Source organism: Magnolia sinica, chromosome 3 (assembly GCF_029962835.1).
Source record: "Magnolia sinica isolate HGM2019 chromosome 3, MsV1, whole genome shotgun sequence".
In the NCBI taxonomy this organism is placed as follows: domain Eukaryota; kingdom Viridiplantae; phylum Streptophyta; class Magnoliopsida; order Magnoliales; family Magnoliaceae; genus Magnolia; species Magnolia sinica.
Window position 1 is genome coordinate 18,103,077 of NC_080575.1, and position 19,299 is coordinate 18,122,375.

At 34.3% G+C, this 19,299-nt stretch overlaps 1 long non-coding RNA gene across 1 annotated transcript; it reads right to left on the bottom strand.

Moving 5' to 3' along the window:
- Positions 1-2,167: 2,167 nt before the first annotated feature.
- On the bottom strand, positions 2,168-17,814 carry LOC131241447 (uncharacterized). Its single transcript, XR_009169029.1, has 3 exons — positions 17,715-17,814; positions 15,249-15,286; positions 2,168-2,205 (listed from the first exon to the last, which is right to left on the bottom strand). It is a non-coding gene; the product is annotated as an uncharacterized LOC131241447 (long non-coding RNA).
- Between the last annotated feature and the right edge of the window lie 1,485 nt (positions 17,815-19,299).

Genomic DNA, 19,299 nt, shown 5'->3' on the forward strand with positions numbered 1-19,299 from the left:
GACCTAAAACCTTAACCTAAACCTATAACCATAACCTATAACCTAAAACCTAAACCTAAACCTAAAACCTAAATGTATTCTCAAATCCCTAAACCTAAACCTACACCTAATCCTAATCTCAACTCTCTAACTTAAACCCATACCTAAACTTGAAAACCCAAACATAAACCCGATCCCGAGCCTGAACCTGATTTTCAAAACCTAAACCTTAACCTATTCTCAATTCCCTAAACCAATATCATATAACCAAAACCTAAACCTTAACCTATTCTCAATTCCCTAAACCAATATCATATAACCAAAACCTAAACCTAAACCTTAACATAAACCTAAACCTAAACCTAAACCTATAACCTTAACCTAAACCAAAACCTATGACCTAAAACCTTAACCTATAACCTAAACCTAAACCTAAACCTAAACCTTAACCTAAACTTATAACCTTAACCTATAACCTAAAACCTAAACCTAAAACTATAACCTAAATGTATTCTTAAATCCCTAAACCTAAACCTACACTTAATCCTAATCTAAACTCCTTAACCTAAAACCATACCTAAACTTGAAAACCCAAACATAAACCCAATCCCCAACCCGAACCCGACTTCCTAAACCGAAACCTTAACCTATTCTCAATTCCCTAAACCTATATCTTATAACCTAAACCTAAACCCAACCCTTAACCTAAACCTAAACCTAAACCTAAACCTATAACCTTAACCTAAACCAAAACCCATGACCTAAAACCTTAACCTAGAACCTAAACCGAAACCTTAACCTCAACCTATAACCATAACCTATAACCTATAACCTATACCTAAACCTAAAACCTAAATGTATTCTCAAATCCCTAAACCTAAACTTACACCTAATCCTAATCTCAACTCTGTAACCTAAACCCATACCTAAACTTGAAAACCCAAACACAAACCCGATCCTAAGCCCGAACCTGATTTCCTAAACCTAAACATTAACCTATTCTTAATTCCCTAAACCTATATCATAAAATCAAAACTTAAACCTAAACCTTAACATAAACCTAAACCTAAACCTAAACCAAAACCTATGACCTAAAACCTTAACCTATAACCTAAACCTAAACCTAAACCTAAACCTTAACCTAAACTTATAACATTTACCTATAACCTAAACCCTAAACCTAAACCTAAAATCTAAATGTATTCTTAAATCCCTAAACATAAACCTACACCGAATCCTAATTTCAACTCCCTAACCTAAACCCATACCTAAACTTGAAAACCCAAACATAAACCCAATCCCGAACCCGAACCCGATTTCCTAAACCTAAACCTTAACCTATTCTCAATTCCCTAAACCTATATCTTACAACCTAAACCTAAACCTAAACCTTAACCTAAACCTATAACCTTAACCTAAACCAAAACCTATGACCTAAAACCATAACCTATAACCTAAACCTCAACCTTAACCTCAACCTAAACCTAAACCTCTAACCTTAACCTAAAACCTAAAACCTAAACCTAAACCTAAAACCTAAATGTCTTCTCAAATCCCTAAATCTAAACCTACATTTAATCCTAATCTCAACTCTATAACCTAAACCTAAACCTAAACTTGAAAGCCCAAACTAAAACCTGATCTCAAACCGAACCTGATTTCCTAAACCTAAACCGTAACCTATTCTCAATTCCCTAGACCTATAGCTTATAACCTAAACCTAAACCTTAACCTAAGCCTAAACGTAAACCTTAACCTAAACCTATAAACTTAACCTAAACCAAAACCTATGACCAAAAACCTTAACCTATAACCTAAACCTCAACCTTCACCTAAACCTAAAGCTAAACGTTAACCTAAACCAATAACCTTAACCTAAAACCTAAAACCTGAACCTAAACCGAAAACCTAAATGTATTCTCAAATCCCTAAACCTAAACCTACATCTAATCTTAACCTCAACTCTCTAACCTAAACTTGAAAGCCCAAACATAAACCCGATACCGAACCCGAACCCGATTTCCTAAACCTAAACCTTAACTTATTCTCAATTCCCTAAACCTATAACTTATAACCTAAACCTAAACTTTAACCTAAACCTAAACCTAAACCTCAACCTATACCTATAACCTTAACCTAAACCAAAACCTATGACACAAAACCTTAAACTATAACCTAAATCTAAACCAAAACCTATGACTTAAAACCTTAACCTATAACCGATACCTATAACCTTAACCTAAACCAAAACCTATGACCTAAAACCTTAACTTATAACTTAAACCTAAACCTAAACCTAAACCTAAACCTAAACCTATAACCATAACCAAAATCAAAAGCTATGACCTAAAACCTTAACCTATAACCTTAACCTCAACCTTAACCTAAACCTAAACCTAAACATAAACCTCAACCTAAACCTATAACCTTAACCTAAAGCCTAAAACCAAAATGTATTCTCAAAACCCTAAACCTAAACCTACTTCTAATCAAAATCTCAACTCTCTAACCTAAACCTAAACCTATACTTGAAAACCCAAACATAAACCCAATCCCGAACCCGATTTCCTAAACCTAAACCTTAACCTATTCTCAATTTCCTAAACATATAACATATAACCTAAACCTAAACCTAAACCCTAACCTATTCTCATACCCTTAACCTAAACCAAAACCTATGACCTAAAACCTTAACCTATAACCCAAACCTAAACCTTAACCTAAACCTATAACCTTAACTTAAAACCTAAAACCTAAACCTAAACCTAAAACCTAAATGTATTCTTAAATCCCTAAACCTAAACCCACACCTAATCCTAATCTCAACTCCCTAACCTAAACCTAAACCCTATCATAAACTCGAACCTGATTTCCTCAACCTAAACCTTAACCTATTCTCAATTCCCTAAACCTATAGCTTATAACCTAAACCTAAACCTTAACCTAAACCTAAACCTAAACCTTAACCTATACCGATAACCTTAACCTAAACCAAAACCTTTGACCTAAAACCTTAACCTATAACCTAAACCTAAACCTATAACCTTAACCTATAACCTAAAACCTAAACATAAACCTAAAACCTAAATATTTTCTCAAATCCCTAAACCTAAACCTACACCTAATCCTAATCGAAACTCCCAAACTTAAACACATACCTAAACTTGAAAACATAATCATAAACCCGATCCCGAACCTGAACCCGATATCCGAAACCTAAACCTTAACCTATTCTCAATTCCCTAAACCTGTATCTTATAGCCTAAACCTAAACCGAAATCTTAACCTAAACCTAAACCTAAACCTAAAACCTTAACCTAAACCAAAACCTTTGACCTAAAACCTTCACCTATAACCTAAACCTAAACCTAAACCTAAACCATAAGCTAAACCTATAACCTAAACCTATAACCTAAAACCTAAACCTAAACCTAAAACCTAAATGTTTTCTCAAATCCCTAAACCTAAACCTACACCTAATCCTAATTGAAACTCAAAAACTTAAACACATACCTAAACTTGAAAACATAAACATAAATCAGATCCCGAACCCGAACCTGATATCCAAAACCTAAACCTTAACCTATTCTCAAATCCCTAAACCTGTATCTTATAACCTAAATCTTAACCTAAACCTATAACCTTAACCTAAACCAAAAGCTATGACCTAAAACCTTCACCTATAACCTAAACCAAAACCTAAACCTAAACCTTAACCTAAACCTATAACCTTAACCAATAACCTAAAACCTAAACCTAAACCTAAAATCGAAATGTATTCTTAAATCCCTAAACGTAAACCTACACCTAATCCTAATCTCAACTCCCTAACCTAAACCCATACCTAAACTTGAAAACCCAAACAAAAACACGATCCCGAACCCGAACCCGATTTCCTAAACCTAAACCTTAACCTATTCTCAATTCCCTAAACCTATATCTTATAACCTAAACCTAAACCTAAACCTTAACCTAAACCTAAACCTAAACCTATAACCTTAACCTAAACCAAAACCTATGACCTAAAACCACAACCTATAACCTAAACCTAAACCATAACCTCAACCTAAACCTAAACCTATAACCTTAACCTAAAACCTAAAACCTAAACCTAAACCTATAACCTTAACCTAAAACCTAAAACCTAAACCTAAACCTAAAACCTAAATGTCTTCTCAAATCCCTAAATCTAAACCTACATTTAAACCTAATCTAAACTCTCTAACCTAAACCTAAACCTAAACTTGAAAACCCAAACCAAAACCTGATCTCAACCCGAACCTGATTTCCTAAACCTAAACCTTAACCTATTCTCAATTCCCTAGATCTATAGCTTATAACCTAAACCTAAACCTTAACCTAAGCCTAAACCTAAACCTTAACATAAACCGATAACCTTAACCTATAACCTATATCCTAAACCTAAACCTAAAACGTAAATGTTTTCTCAAATTCCTAAACCTAAACCTACACCTAATCCTAATTGAAACTCCCAAACTTAAACACATACCTAAACTTGAAAACATAAACATAAACCAGATCCCGAACCCGAACCCGATATCCGAAACCTAAACCTTAACCTATTCTCAATTCCCTAAACCTGTATCTTATAACCTAAACCTAAACCTAAACCTATAACCTTAACCTAAACCAAAAGCTATGACCTAAAACCTTAACCTATAACCTAAACCAAAACCAAAACCTAAACCTTAACCTAAACCTATAACCTTAACTAATAACCTATAACCTAAACCTAAACATAAAACCTATATGTATTCTCAAATTCCTAAACCTAAACCTACACTTAATCCTAATCTTAACTCCCTAACCTAAACCCATACCAAAACTTGAAAACCCAAACATAAACCCGATCCCGAACACGAACTTAACTTCCTAAACTAAAACCTTAACCTATTCTCAATTCCCTAAACCTATATCTTATAACCTAAACCTAAAGCTAAACATTAACCTAAACCTAAACCTAAACCTAAACCTATAACCTTAACCTAAACCAAAACCCAAGACCTAAAACCTTAACCTATAACATAAACCTAAACCTTAACCTAAACCTATAACCATAACCTAAAACCTAAAACCTAAACCGAAACCTAAAACCTAAATGTATTTTCATATCCCTCAATCTAAACCTACACCTAATCCTAATCTCAACTCCTTAACCTAAACCTATACCTAAACTTTTAAACCCAAACATAAACCCGATCCCGAGCCCGAACCTGATTTCCTAAACCTAAACCTTAACCTATTCTGAATTCCTTAAACCTATATCATATAACCAAAAACTAAACCTAAACCTTAACATAAACCTAAACCTATAACCTTAACCTAAACCAAAACCTATGACCTAAAACCTAAACCTAAACCTAAACCTAAACCTTAACCTAAACCTATAACCTTAACCTAAAACCTAAAACCTAAACCTAAACCTAAAACCTAAATGTATTCTTAAATCCCTAAACGTAAACCTACACATCATCCTATTCTCAACTCCTTAACCTAAACCCATACCTAAACTTGAAAGCCCAAACATAAACCCGATCCCGAACCCAAACCCGATTTCCTAAACCTAAGCCTTAACCTATTCTCAATTCCCTAAACCTATATCTTATAACCTAAACCTAAACTTAAACCTTAACCTAAACCTAAACCTAAACCTAAACTTAAACCTATTACCTTAACCTGAACCAAAGCCTATGACCTAAAACCATAACCTATAACCTAAACATCAACCTTAACCTAAACCTAAACCTAAACCTTAATCTAAACCTATAACCTTAACCTAAAACCTAAAACCTAAAACCTAAACCTAAACCTAAAACTTAAATTTATTCTCAAATCCTTAAACCTAAAACTACACTAAATCCTAATCTCAACTCTTTAACCTAAGCCTAAACCTAAACTTGAATTCCCAAACCAAAGCCCGATCTCGAACCCGAACCCGATTTCCTAAACCTAAACCTTAACCTATTCTCAAATCCCTAGACCTATAGCTTAGAACCTAAACCTAAACCTTAACCTAAGCCTAAACCTAAACCTTAACCTAAACATATAACATTAACCTAAACCAAAACCTATGACCAAAAACCTTAACCTATAACCTGAACCTCAACCTTAACCTAAACCTAAACCTAAAGCTAAACCTTAACCTAAACCGATAACCTTAACCTAAAACCTAAAAACTGAACCTAAACCAAAAACCTAAATGTATTCTCAAATCCCTAAACCTAAACCTACATCTAATCTTAATCTCAACTCTCTAACCTAAACTTGAAAACCCAAACATAAACCCGATCCCGAACCCGATTTCCTAAACCTAAACCATAACCTATTCTCAATTCCCTAAACCTATAACTTATAACCTAAACCTAAACCTAAACCACAACCACAACCTATAACCTTAACCTAAACCAAAACCTCTAACCTAAAACCTTAACCTATAACCTAAACCTAAACCTAAACCTAAACCTAAACCTAAACCTTAACATAAACCTATAACCTTAACCTAAACCAAAACCAATGACCTAAAACCTTAAATTATAACCTAAACCTCAACCTTAACCTAAACCTAAACCTTAACCTAAACCTATAATGTTAACCTAAAACCTAAAACCTAAATGAATTCTCAAAACCCTAAACCTAAACATACATCTAATCATAATCTCAACTCTCTAACCTAAACCTAAACCTAAACTTGAAAACCGAAACATAAACCCGATCCCGAACCAGATTTCCTAAACCTAAACCTTAACCTATTCTCAATTTCCTAAACCTATAGCTTATAACCAAAACCTAAACGTTAACCTAAACCTAAACCTAAACCTTAACCTATTCCCAAACCCTTAACCTAAACCAAAACCTTTGACCTAAAACCTTAACCTATAACCTAAACCTAAACCTAAACATAAACCTTAACCTTAACCGATAACCTTAACCTAAAACCTAAAACTTAAACCTAAACCTATACCTAAATGTATTCACAAATCACTAAACCTAAACCCACACCTAATCTTAATCTCAATTCCGTAACTTAAACCTAAACCTAAACTTGAAAACACAAACATAAACCCTACAATGAACCCGAACCCGATTTTCCAAACCTAAACCTTAACCTATTGTCAATTCCCTAAACCTATAGCTTATAACCTAAACCTAAACCTAAACCTAAACCTTAACCTATACCTATAACCTTAACCTAAACCAAAACCTTTGACCTAAAACCTTAACCTATAACCTAAACCTAAACCTAAACCTAAAACTTAACCTAAACACATAACCATTACCTATAACCTAAAACCTAAAGCTAAACCTAAATCCTAAATGTTTTCTCAAATCCCTAAACTTAAACCTACACCTAATCCTAATCGAAACACCCAAACTTAAACAAATACCTAAACTTGTAAACACAAATAAAAACCGGATCCCGAATCTGAACCCGATATCCGAAACCTAAACCTTAACATATCCTTAATTCCCTAAACCAGTATCTTATAACCTAAACCTAAACTGAAACCTTAACCTAAACCTAAACCTAAACCTATAACCTGAACCTAAACCAAAACCTATGACCTAAAACCTTCACCTATAACCTAAACCTAAACCTTAACCTAAACCTATAACCTTAACCTCTAACTTAAAACCTAAACCTAAACATAAAACCTAAATATATTCTCAAATCCCTTAACCTAAACCTACACTTAATCCCAGTCTCAACACCCTAACCTAAACCCATACCTAAACTTGAAAACCTAAACATAAACCCGACCCGAACCCGACTTCCTATACCGAAACATAAACCTATTCTCAATTCCCTAAACCTATATCTTATAACCTAAACCTAAACCAAAACCCATGACCTAAAACCTTAACCTATAACCAAAACCTAAACCTAAATCGTAACCTAAACCTATAAGCATAACCTAAAACCTAAAACCTAAACCTAAACCTAAAAGCTAAATGTATTCTCAAATCCCTAATCTTAAACTTACACCTAATCCAAATCTCAACTCCCTAACCGAAACCCATACCTAAACTTGAAAACCCAAACATAAACCCGATCCCGAACCCGAACCTGATTTCCTAAACCTAAACCGTAACCTATTCTCAATTCCCTAAACCTATATCATATAACCTAAACCTAAACCTAAACCTTAACCTAAACCTAAACCTAAAACTAAACCTATAACCTTAACCTAAACCAAAACATATGACCTAAAACCTTAACATATAACCTAAACCTAAACCTAAACCTAAACCTAAACCTAAACCTTAACCTAAACATATAACCTTAACCTATAACCTATAACCTAAACCTAAACCTAAAAGCTAAATGTATTCTCAAATCCCTAAACCTAAACCTACAACTAATCCTTATCTCAACTCCCTAACCTAAACACATACCTAAACTTGTAAACCCAAACATAAACCCGATCCCGAACCCGAACCTGATTTCCTAAACCTAAACCTTAATCTATTCTCAATTCCCTAAACCTATATCTTATAACCTAAACCTAAACCTAAACCTTAACCTAAACCTAAACCTAATCCTATAACCTAAACCAAAACCAAAACCAATGACCTAAAACCTTAACCTATAACCTAAACCTCAACCTTAACCTAAACCAAAACCTAAACCTTAACCTAAACCTAAAACCTTAACCTAAAACCTAAAACCTAAACCTAAACCTAAAACCTAAATGTATTCTCAAATCCCTAAACCTAAACCTACATCTACTCCTAATCTCAACTCTCTAACCTAAACCTAAGCCTAAACTTGAAAACCCAAACCAAAACCCGATCTCGAACCCGAACCCGATTTCCTAAACCTATACCTTAACCTATTCTCAATTCCCTAAACCTATAACTTATAACCTAAACCGAAACCTTAACCTAAACCTAAAACTAAACATCAACCGATACCTATAACCTTAACCTAAACCAAAACCTATGACCTAAAACCTTAACTTATAATCTAAACCTAAACCTAAACCTAAACCTACAACCATAACCAAAACCAAAAGCTATGACCTAAAACCTTAACCTATAACCTAAACCTCAACCTTAACCTAAACCTAAACCTAAACCGTAACCTAAACCTATAAACTTAACCTAAAACCTAAAACCTAAATGTATTCTCACAACCCTAAACCTAAACCTACATCAAATCATTATCTAAACTCTCTAACCTAAACCTTAAACTAAAACTTAAAACCTAAATGTATTCTCAAAACCCTAAACCTAAACCTACATCTAATCATAATCTCAACTCTCTAACCTAAACCAAAACCTAAACCTTAACCTAAAACCTAAAGCCAAAACCTAAACCTAAAACCTAAATGTATTCTCAAATCCCTAAACCTTAACCTACACCTAATCTTAATCTCAAGTCCCTAACCTAAACCTAAACCTAAACTTGAAAACACGAACATAAACCCGATCACAAACCCGAACCCGATTTCCTAACCTAAACCTTAACCTATTCTCAAGTCCCTAAGCCTATAGCTTATAACCTAAACCTAAACCTTAACCAAAACCTAAACCTAAACCTTAACCTATACCTATAACCTTAACCTAAACCAAAACCTACGAACTAAAACGTTAACCTATAACCTAAACCTATGCCTAAACCTAAACCTTAACCTAAACCTATAACCTTAAACTAAAACCTAAAACCTAAACCTAAACCTAAAACCTAAATGAATTCTCAAATCCCTAAACCTAAACCTACACCTAATCCTAATCTCAACTCCCTAACCTAAACCTAAACCTAAACTTGAAAACACAAACATAAACCCGATCACAAACCCGAACCCGATTTCCTAAACCTAAACCTTAACCTATTCTCATTTCCCTAAGCCTATAGCTTATAACCTAAACTTAAACCTTAACCTAAACCTTAACCTATACCTATAACCTTAACCAAAACCAAAACCTATGACCTAAAACCTTAACCTATAACCTAAACCTATACCTAAACATAAACCTTAACCTAAACCTATAACCTTAACCTATAACCTAAAACCTAAACCAAAACCTAAAACCTAAATGTATTGTCAAATCCCTAAACCTAAACCTATACCTAATCCTAATCTAAAATCCCTAACCTAAACCCATACCTAAACTTGAAAACCCAAACATAAACCCGATCCCGAACCCGAACTCGATATCCGAATCCTAAACCTTAACCTATTCTCAATTCCCTAAACCTAAATCTTATAACCTAAACCTAAACCTAAACCTTCACCTAAACTTAAATCTAAACCTATAACCTTAACCTAAACCAAAACCTATGACCTAAAACCTTAACATATAACCTAAACCTAAACCTTAACCTAAACATATAACCTTAACCTATCAACTAAAACCTAAACCTAAACATATAACCTAAATGTATTCTCGAATCCCTAAACCTAAACCTACACTTAATCCTAACCACAACTTCCTAACCTAAACACATACCTAAACATAAAAACGCGAACATAAACCCGATCCCGAACCTGAACCCGACTTCCTAAACCGAAACCTTAACCTATTCTCAATTCCCTAAACATATATCTTATAACCTATACCTAAACCTAAACCTAAACCTATAACCTTAACCTAAACCATACCCCACGACCAAAAACCTTAACCTATAACCTAAACCTAAACCTTAACCTAAACCTATAACCATAACCTACAACCTAAAACCTAAACCTAAACCTAAAACCTAAATGTATTTCCATATCCCTAAACCTTAACCTACACCTAATCCTAATCTCAACTCCCTAACCTAAACCCATACCTAAACTTGAAAACCCAAACATAAACCGGATCCCGAGCCCAAACCTGATTTCCTAAACCAAAACCTTAACCTATTCTCAATTCCCTAGACCTATATCATATAACCTAAACCTAAACCTAAAGCTTAACATAAACATAAACCTAAACCTAAACCAATAACCTTAACCTAAACCAAAACCTATGACCTAAAACCTTAACCTATAACCTAAACCGAATCCTAAACCTTAACCTAAACCTATAACCTTAACCTATAACCTATAACCTAAACCTAAACCTAAAACCTAAATGTATTCTCAAATCCCTAAACCTAAACCTACACGTAATCCTAATCTCAACTCCCTAACCTAAACCCATACCTAAACTTGAAAACCCAAACATAAACCCGATCCCGAAACCAAACCCGACTTCCTAAACCGAAACGTTAACCTATTCTCAATTCTCTAAACCTATATCTTATAACCTAAACCTAAATCTAACCTTAACCTAAACCTATGACCTTAACCTAAACCAAAACCCATGACCTAAAACCTTATCCTATAACCTAAACCTAAGCCTTAACCTAAACCATTAACCATAAACTATAACCTAAAACCTAAACCTAAACCTAAAACCTAAATGTATTCTCAAATCCCTAAACCTAAACCTACATTTAATCCTAATCTCAACTCCCTAACCAAAACCCACACCTAAACTTGAAAACCTAAACATAAACCCGATCCCGAGCCCGAACCTGATTTCCTAAACCTAAACCTTATCCTATTCTTAATTCCCTAAACCTATATCATATAACCAAAGCCTAAACCTAAACCTTAACATAAACCTAAACCTAAACCTAAACCTATAACCTTAACCTAAACCAAAACCTATGACCTAAAACCTTAACCTATAACCTGAACCTAAACTTAAACCTAAACCTTAAACTAAACCTATAACCTTAACCTATAACCTATAACCTAAACCTAAACCTAAAACCTAAATGTATTCTTAAATCCCAAAACGTAAACCTACACCTAATCCTAATCTCAACTCCCTAACCTAAACCCACGCGTAAACTTGAAAACCCAAACATAAACCCGATCCCGAACCCGAACCCGATTTCCTAAACCTAAACCTTAACCTATTCTCAATTCCCTAAACCTATATCTTATAACCTAAACTTAAACCTAAACCTTAACCTAAACCTAAACCTAAACCTAAAACCTTAACCTAAACCAAAACCCATGACCTAAAACCTTAACATATAACCTTAACCTAAACCTTAACCTAAACCTATAACCATAACCTATAACCTATAACCTAAACCTAAACCTAAAACCTAAATGTTTTCTTGAATTCCTAAACCTAAAACTACACTTCATCTTAAGCTCAACTTCCTAACCTAAACCCATACCTAAACATGAAAACCCGAACATAAACCCGATCCCGAACCTGAACCCGACTTCCTAAACCGAAACCTTAACCTATTCTAAATTCCCTAAACATATATCTTATAACCTAAACCTAAACCTATAACCTTAACCTAAACCAAACCCTGTGACCAAAAATCTTAACCTATAACTTAAACCTAAACCTTAACCAAAACCTATAACCATAACCTATAACCTATAACCTAAATGTATTCTCAAATCCCTAAACACAAACCTACACCTAATCCTAATCTCAACTCCCTAACCTAAACCCAGACCTAAACTTGAAAAACTAAACATAGACCTGATCCCGAACCCGAACCTGATTTCCTAAACATAAACCTTAACCTATTCTCTATTCCCTAAACCTATATCATATAACCTAAACCTAAACCAAAACCTTAACGTAAACTTAAACCTAAACCTAAACCTATGACCTAAAACCTTAACCTATAACCTAAACCTGAACCTAAATCTAAACCTTAACCTAAACCTATAACCTTAACCTACAACCTAAAACCTAAACCTAAACCTAAAACGAAAATATATTGTCAAATCCCTAAACCTATACCTACACATAATCCTAATCTAAACTCCCTAACCTAAACCCATACCTAAACTTGAAAACCCAAACATAAACCTTATCCCGAACCCGAACCAGATATCTGAATCCTAAACCTTAACCTATTCTCAATTCCCTAAACCTGCATCATATAACCTAAACCTAAACCTAAACCTTAACCTAAACTTAAATCTAAACCTATAACCTTAACCTAAACCAAAACCAATGACCTAAAACCTTAACTTATAACCTAAACCTAAACCATAACCTCTCAACTTTCAAACCTAAACCCATACCTAAACATGAAAACGCAAACATAAACCTGATCCCGAACCTGAACTTGACTTCCTAAGCCGAAACCTTAACCTATTCTTAATTCCCTAAACATATATCTTATAACCTAAACCTAAACCTATAACCTTAACCTAAACCAAAACCCATGACCAAAAACCTTAACCTATAACCTAAACCTAAACCTTAACCTAAACCTATAACCATAACCTATAACCTAAAACCTAAATATATTCTCAAATCCCTAAACCTTAACCTACACCTAATCCTAATCTCAACTCCCTAACCTAAACCCATACCTAAACTTGAAAACCCAAACATAAACCCGATCCCGAGCCCGAACCTGATTTCCTAAACCTAAACCTTAACCTATTCTCAATTCCTTAGACCTATATCATATAACCAAAACCTAAATCTAAACCTTAACATAAGCCTAAACCTAAACCTAAACTTATAACCTTAACCTAAACCAAAACCTATGACCTAAAACCTTAACCTATAACCTAAACCTAAACCTAAACCTTAACCTAAACCTATAACCTTAACCTATAACCTAAAACCTAAACCTAAACCTAAAACCTAAATGTATTCTCAAATCCCTAAACCTAAACCTACACCTAATCCTAATCTCAACTCCCTAACCTAAACCCATACCTAAACTTGAAAACCCAAACATAAACCCAATCATGAACCCGAACCCGACTTCCTAAACCGAAACCTTACTCTATTCCCAATTCTCTAAACCTATATCTTATTACCTAAACCTAAACCTAAACCTTAACCTAAACCTATACCTAAGCCTATAAACTTAACCTAAACCAAAACCCATGACCTAAAACCTTATCCTGTAACCTAAACCTAAACCTATACCTAAACCTATAACCTTAACCTAAACCAAAACCGATGACCTAAAACCATATCCTATAACCTAAACCTAAACCTCTAAACCTATAACCATAACCTATAACCTATAACCTAACCCTAAACCTAAAACCTAAATGTATTCTCAAAACCCTAAACCTAAACCTACACCTAATCCTAATCTCAACTCCCTAACCTAAACCCACACCTAAACTTGAAAACCCAAACATAAACCTGATCCCGAGCCCGAACCTAATTTCCTAAACCTAAACCTTAACCTATTGTTAATTCCCTAAACCTATATCATATAACCAAAACCTAAACCTAAACCTTAACATAAACCTAAACCTAAACCTAAACCTATAACCTTAACCTAAACCGAAACCTATGACCTAAAACCTTAACCTAAAACCTAAACCAAAACCTAAACCTAAACCTTAACCTAAACCTATAACCTAAAACCTAAACCTAAACCTAAAACCTAAATGTATACTTAAATCCCTAAACGTAAACCTACACCTAATCCTAATCTCAACTCTCTAACCTAAACCCATACCTAAACTTGAAAACCCAAACATAAACCCGATCCAGAACCCGAACCCGATTTCCTAAACCTAAACCTTAACCTATTCTCAATTCCCTAAACCTATATCTTATAACCTAAACCTAAACCTAAACCTTAACCTAAACCTAAACCTAATCCTAAAACCTTAACCTAAACCAAAACCCATGACCTAAAACCTTAACATATAACCTTAACCTAAACCTTAACCTAAACCTAGAACCATAACCTAAAACCTAAAACCTAAACCTAAATCTAAACCAAAAACCTAAATGTTTTCTCGAATCCCAAAACCTAAACCTACACTTAATCCTAACCTCAACTTCCTAACCTAAACCCATACCTAAACATGAAAACCTGAACATAAACTCGATCCCGAACCTGAACCCGATTTCCTAAACCGAAACCTTAACCTATTCTAAATTCCTTAAACATATATCTTATAACCTAAACCTAAACCTATAACCTTAACTTAAACCAAACCCCATGACCAAAAACCTTAACCTATAACCTAAACCTAAACCTTAACCTAAACCTATAACCATAACTGATAACCTAAAACCTAAACCTAAACCTAAAACCTAAATGTATTCTCAAATCCCTAAACATAAACCTACACCTAATCCTAATCTCAACTCCCTCACCTAAACTCAAACCTAAACTTGAAAAACTAAACATAAACCCGATCCCGAACCCGAACCTGATTTCCTAAACATAAACCTTAACCCATTCTCTATTCCCAAAACCTATATCATATAACCTAAACCTAAACCAAAACCTTAACGTAAACCTAAACCTAAACCTAAACCTATGACCTAAAACCTTATCCTAAAACCTAAACCTGAGCCTAAACCTAAACCTTAACCTAAACCCATAACCTTAACCTATAACCTAAAACCTAAACCTAAACCTAAAACCTAAATGTATTCTCAAACCCCTAAACCTCAACCAACACCTAATCCTAATCTCAACTCCCAAACCTAAAACCATACCTAAACTTGAAAACCCAAACATAAACCTGATCCCGAATCCGAACCCGATTTCCTAAACCTAAACCTTAACCTCTTCTCAATTCCCTAAACCTATATCTTATAACCTAAACCTAAACCTACACCTTAACCTAAACCTAAACCTATAACCTTAACCAAAACCAAAACCTATGACCTAAAACCTTAAGCTATAACCTAAACATCAACATTAACCTAAACCTAAACCTAAACCTTAACCAAAACCTATAACCTTAATCTAAAACCTAAAACCTAAACCTAAACCTAAAACCTAAATGTATTCTCAAATCCCTAAACCTAAACCTACATCTAATCCTAATCTCAACTCTTTAACATAAACCTAAACCTAAACTTGAAAACCCAAACAAAGACCCGATCTCGAACCCGCACCCGATTTCCTAAACCTAAACCTTAACTTATTCTCAATTCTCTAGACCTATAGCTTATAACCTAAACCTAAAACTTAACCTAAGCCTAAACCTAAACCTTAACCTAAACCTATAACCTTAACCTAAACCAAAAACTATGACCAAAAACCTTAACCTATAACCTAAACCACCACTTTAACCTAAATGTTAACCTAAACCAATAACCTTTACCTAAAACCTAAATGTATTCCCCAATCCATAAACCTAAACCTACATCTAATCTTAATCTCAACTCTCTAACCTAAACTTAAACCTAAACTTGAAAACCCAAACATAAACCCGATCCCTAACCCGAACCCGATTTCCTAAACCTAAACCTTAACCTATTCTCAATTCCCTAAACCTATAACTTATAACCTAAACCTAAACCTTAACCTAAAGCTAAACCTAAACCTCAACTTATACCTATAACCATAACCTAAACCAAAACCTATGACCTAAAACCTTAACCTATAACCTAAACCTAAACCTTAACCTAAACATATAACCTTAATCTAAACCAAAACCTATGACCTAAAACCTTAACCTATAACCTAAACCTCAACCTTAACCTAAACCTAAACCTAAACCTTAACCTAAACCTATAACCTTAACCTAAAGCAAAAAAACCTAAAAGTATTCTCAAAACCCTAAACCTAAACCTACATCTAATCATAATCTCAACTCTCTAACCTAAACCTAAACCTAAACTTGAAAACCCAAACAGAAACCCGATCCCGAACCCGTACCCGATTTCCTAACCTAAACCTAAACCTTAACCTAAACTAAAACCTAAACCTTAACCTATACCCATACCCTTAACCTAAACCAAAACCTAAAACCTAAAACCTTAACCTATAACCAAAACCAAAACCTAAACCTAAACCTTATCCTAAACCTGTAACCTTAACCTAAAACCTAAACCTAAACCTAAAACCTAAATGTATTATCAAATCCCTAAACCTAAATCTACACCTAATCCTAATCTCAACTCCCTAACCTAAACCTAAACCTAAACATGAAAACACAAACATAAACCCGATCACGAACACGAACCCGATTTCCTAAACCTAAACCTTAACCTATTCTCAATTCCCTAAACGTATAGTTTATAACCAAAACCTAAACCCAAACCTTAACCTAAACCTAAACCTAAACCTTAACCTATACCTATAACCTTAACCTAAACCAAAACCAATGACCTAAAACCTTAAGCTATAACCTAAACCTAAACCTAAACCTAAACCTTAATCTAAACCTATAACCTTAACCTATAACCAAAAACCTAAAGCTAAACCTAAAACCTAAACGTATTCTCAAATCCCTAAACCTAAACCTACATCTAATCCTAATCTCAACTCCCTAACCTAATCCCATACCTAACCATGAAAACCCAAACATAAACCCGATCCTGATGCCGAACCCGATTTCCTAAACCTAAACCTTAACCTATTCTCAATTCCCGAAGCCTAAACCTAAACCTTAACCTAAACTTAAATCTAAACATATAACCTTAACCTAAACCAAAACCTATGACCTAAAACCTTAACCTATAACCTTAACCTAAACGTAAACCTAAACCTTAACTTAAACCTATAACCTTAATCTATAACCTAAAACCTAAACCTAAACCTAAAACCTAAATGTATTCTCAAATCCCTAAACCTAAACCTACACCTAATCCAAATCTCAACTCCCTAACCTAAACCCATTGTTAAACTTAAAAATCCAAACATAAACCTGATCCCGATCCCGAACCCGAACACAATTTCCGAAACCTAAACCTTAACCTATTCTCAATTCCCTAAACCTATATCTTATAGCCTAAACCTAAACGTAAACCTCAACCTCAACCTAAACCTAAACCTATAACCTACACCTAAACCAAAACCTATGACCTAAAACCTTAACCTATAACCTAAACTACAACCTTAACCTTAACCTCAACCTCAACCTAAACCTTAACCTGAACCTATAACCTTAACCTAAAACCTAAAACCTAAACCTAAACCTAAACCTATAACCTAAATGTATTCTCAAATCCCTAAACCTAAACCTACATCTAATCCTAATCTCAACTCTCTAACCTAAACCTAAACTTAAATTTGAAAGCCCAAACCTCAAACTCGATCCCGAACCCGAACCCGAACCCGATTTCCTATACCTAAACCTTAACCTATTCTCAATTCCCTAAACCTATAGCTTATAACCTAAACCTAAACCTTAACCTAAACCAAAACCTATGACCTAAAACCTTAACTTATAACCTAAACCTTAACCTAAACCTATAATCTTAACCTAAAACCTAAATGTATTTTCAAATCCCTAAACCTAAACCTACACCTAATCCTAATCTCAACTCCCAAACCTAAACCTAAACCTAAACTTAAAAACCCAAACATAAACCCGATCCCAAACCCGAACCCGATTTCCTAAACCTAAACATTAACCTATTCTCAATTCCCTAAACCTAAACCTTAACCTAAACCTAAACCTTAACCTAAACCTATAACCTTAACCTAAACCAAAACCTATGACCTAAAACCTTAACCTATAACCTAAACCTCAACCTTAACCTAAACCTAAACCTAAACCTCGACCTTAACCTTAACCTAAACCTATAATCTTAACCTATAACCTAAAACTTAAACCTAAACCTAAAACCTAAATGTATTCTCAAATCCCAAAACCTAAAACTACACCTAATCCTAATCTCAACTCTCTAACCTAAACCCATACCTAAACTTGAAAACCCAAACATAAACCCGATCCCGAACCCGAACCCGATTTCCGAAACCTAAACCTTAACCTATTCTCAATTCCCTAAACCTATATCTTATAACCTAAACTAAACCTAAACCTTAACCTAAACCTATAACCTTAGCCTAAACCAAAACCTATGACTTAAAACCTTAACCTATAACCTAAACCTAAACCTAAACCTAAACCTATAACCTTAACCTATAACCTAAGACCTAAACCTAAACCTAAAACCTAAATGTATTCTCAATCCCTAAACATAAACCTACACCTAATCCTAATATCAACTCCCAAACCTAAACCCATACCTAAACTTGAAAACCCAAACATAAACCCAAACCCGATTTCCTAAACCTAAACTTATTCTCAATTCCCTAAACCTATATCTTATAACCTAAACCTAAACCTAAACCTAAACCTAAACCTATAACTTAAACCTAAACCAAAACCTATGACCTAAAACCTTAACCTATAACCTAAAGCTTAACCTAAACCTAAACCTTAACCTAAACCTATAACCTTAACCTAAAACCTAAAACCTAAATGTATTCTCAAATCCCTAAACCTAAACCTACACCTAATCTTAATCTCAACTCCCTAACCTAAACCTAAACCTAAACTTGAAAACCCAAACATAAACCAGATCCCGAACTAGAACCCGATTTCC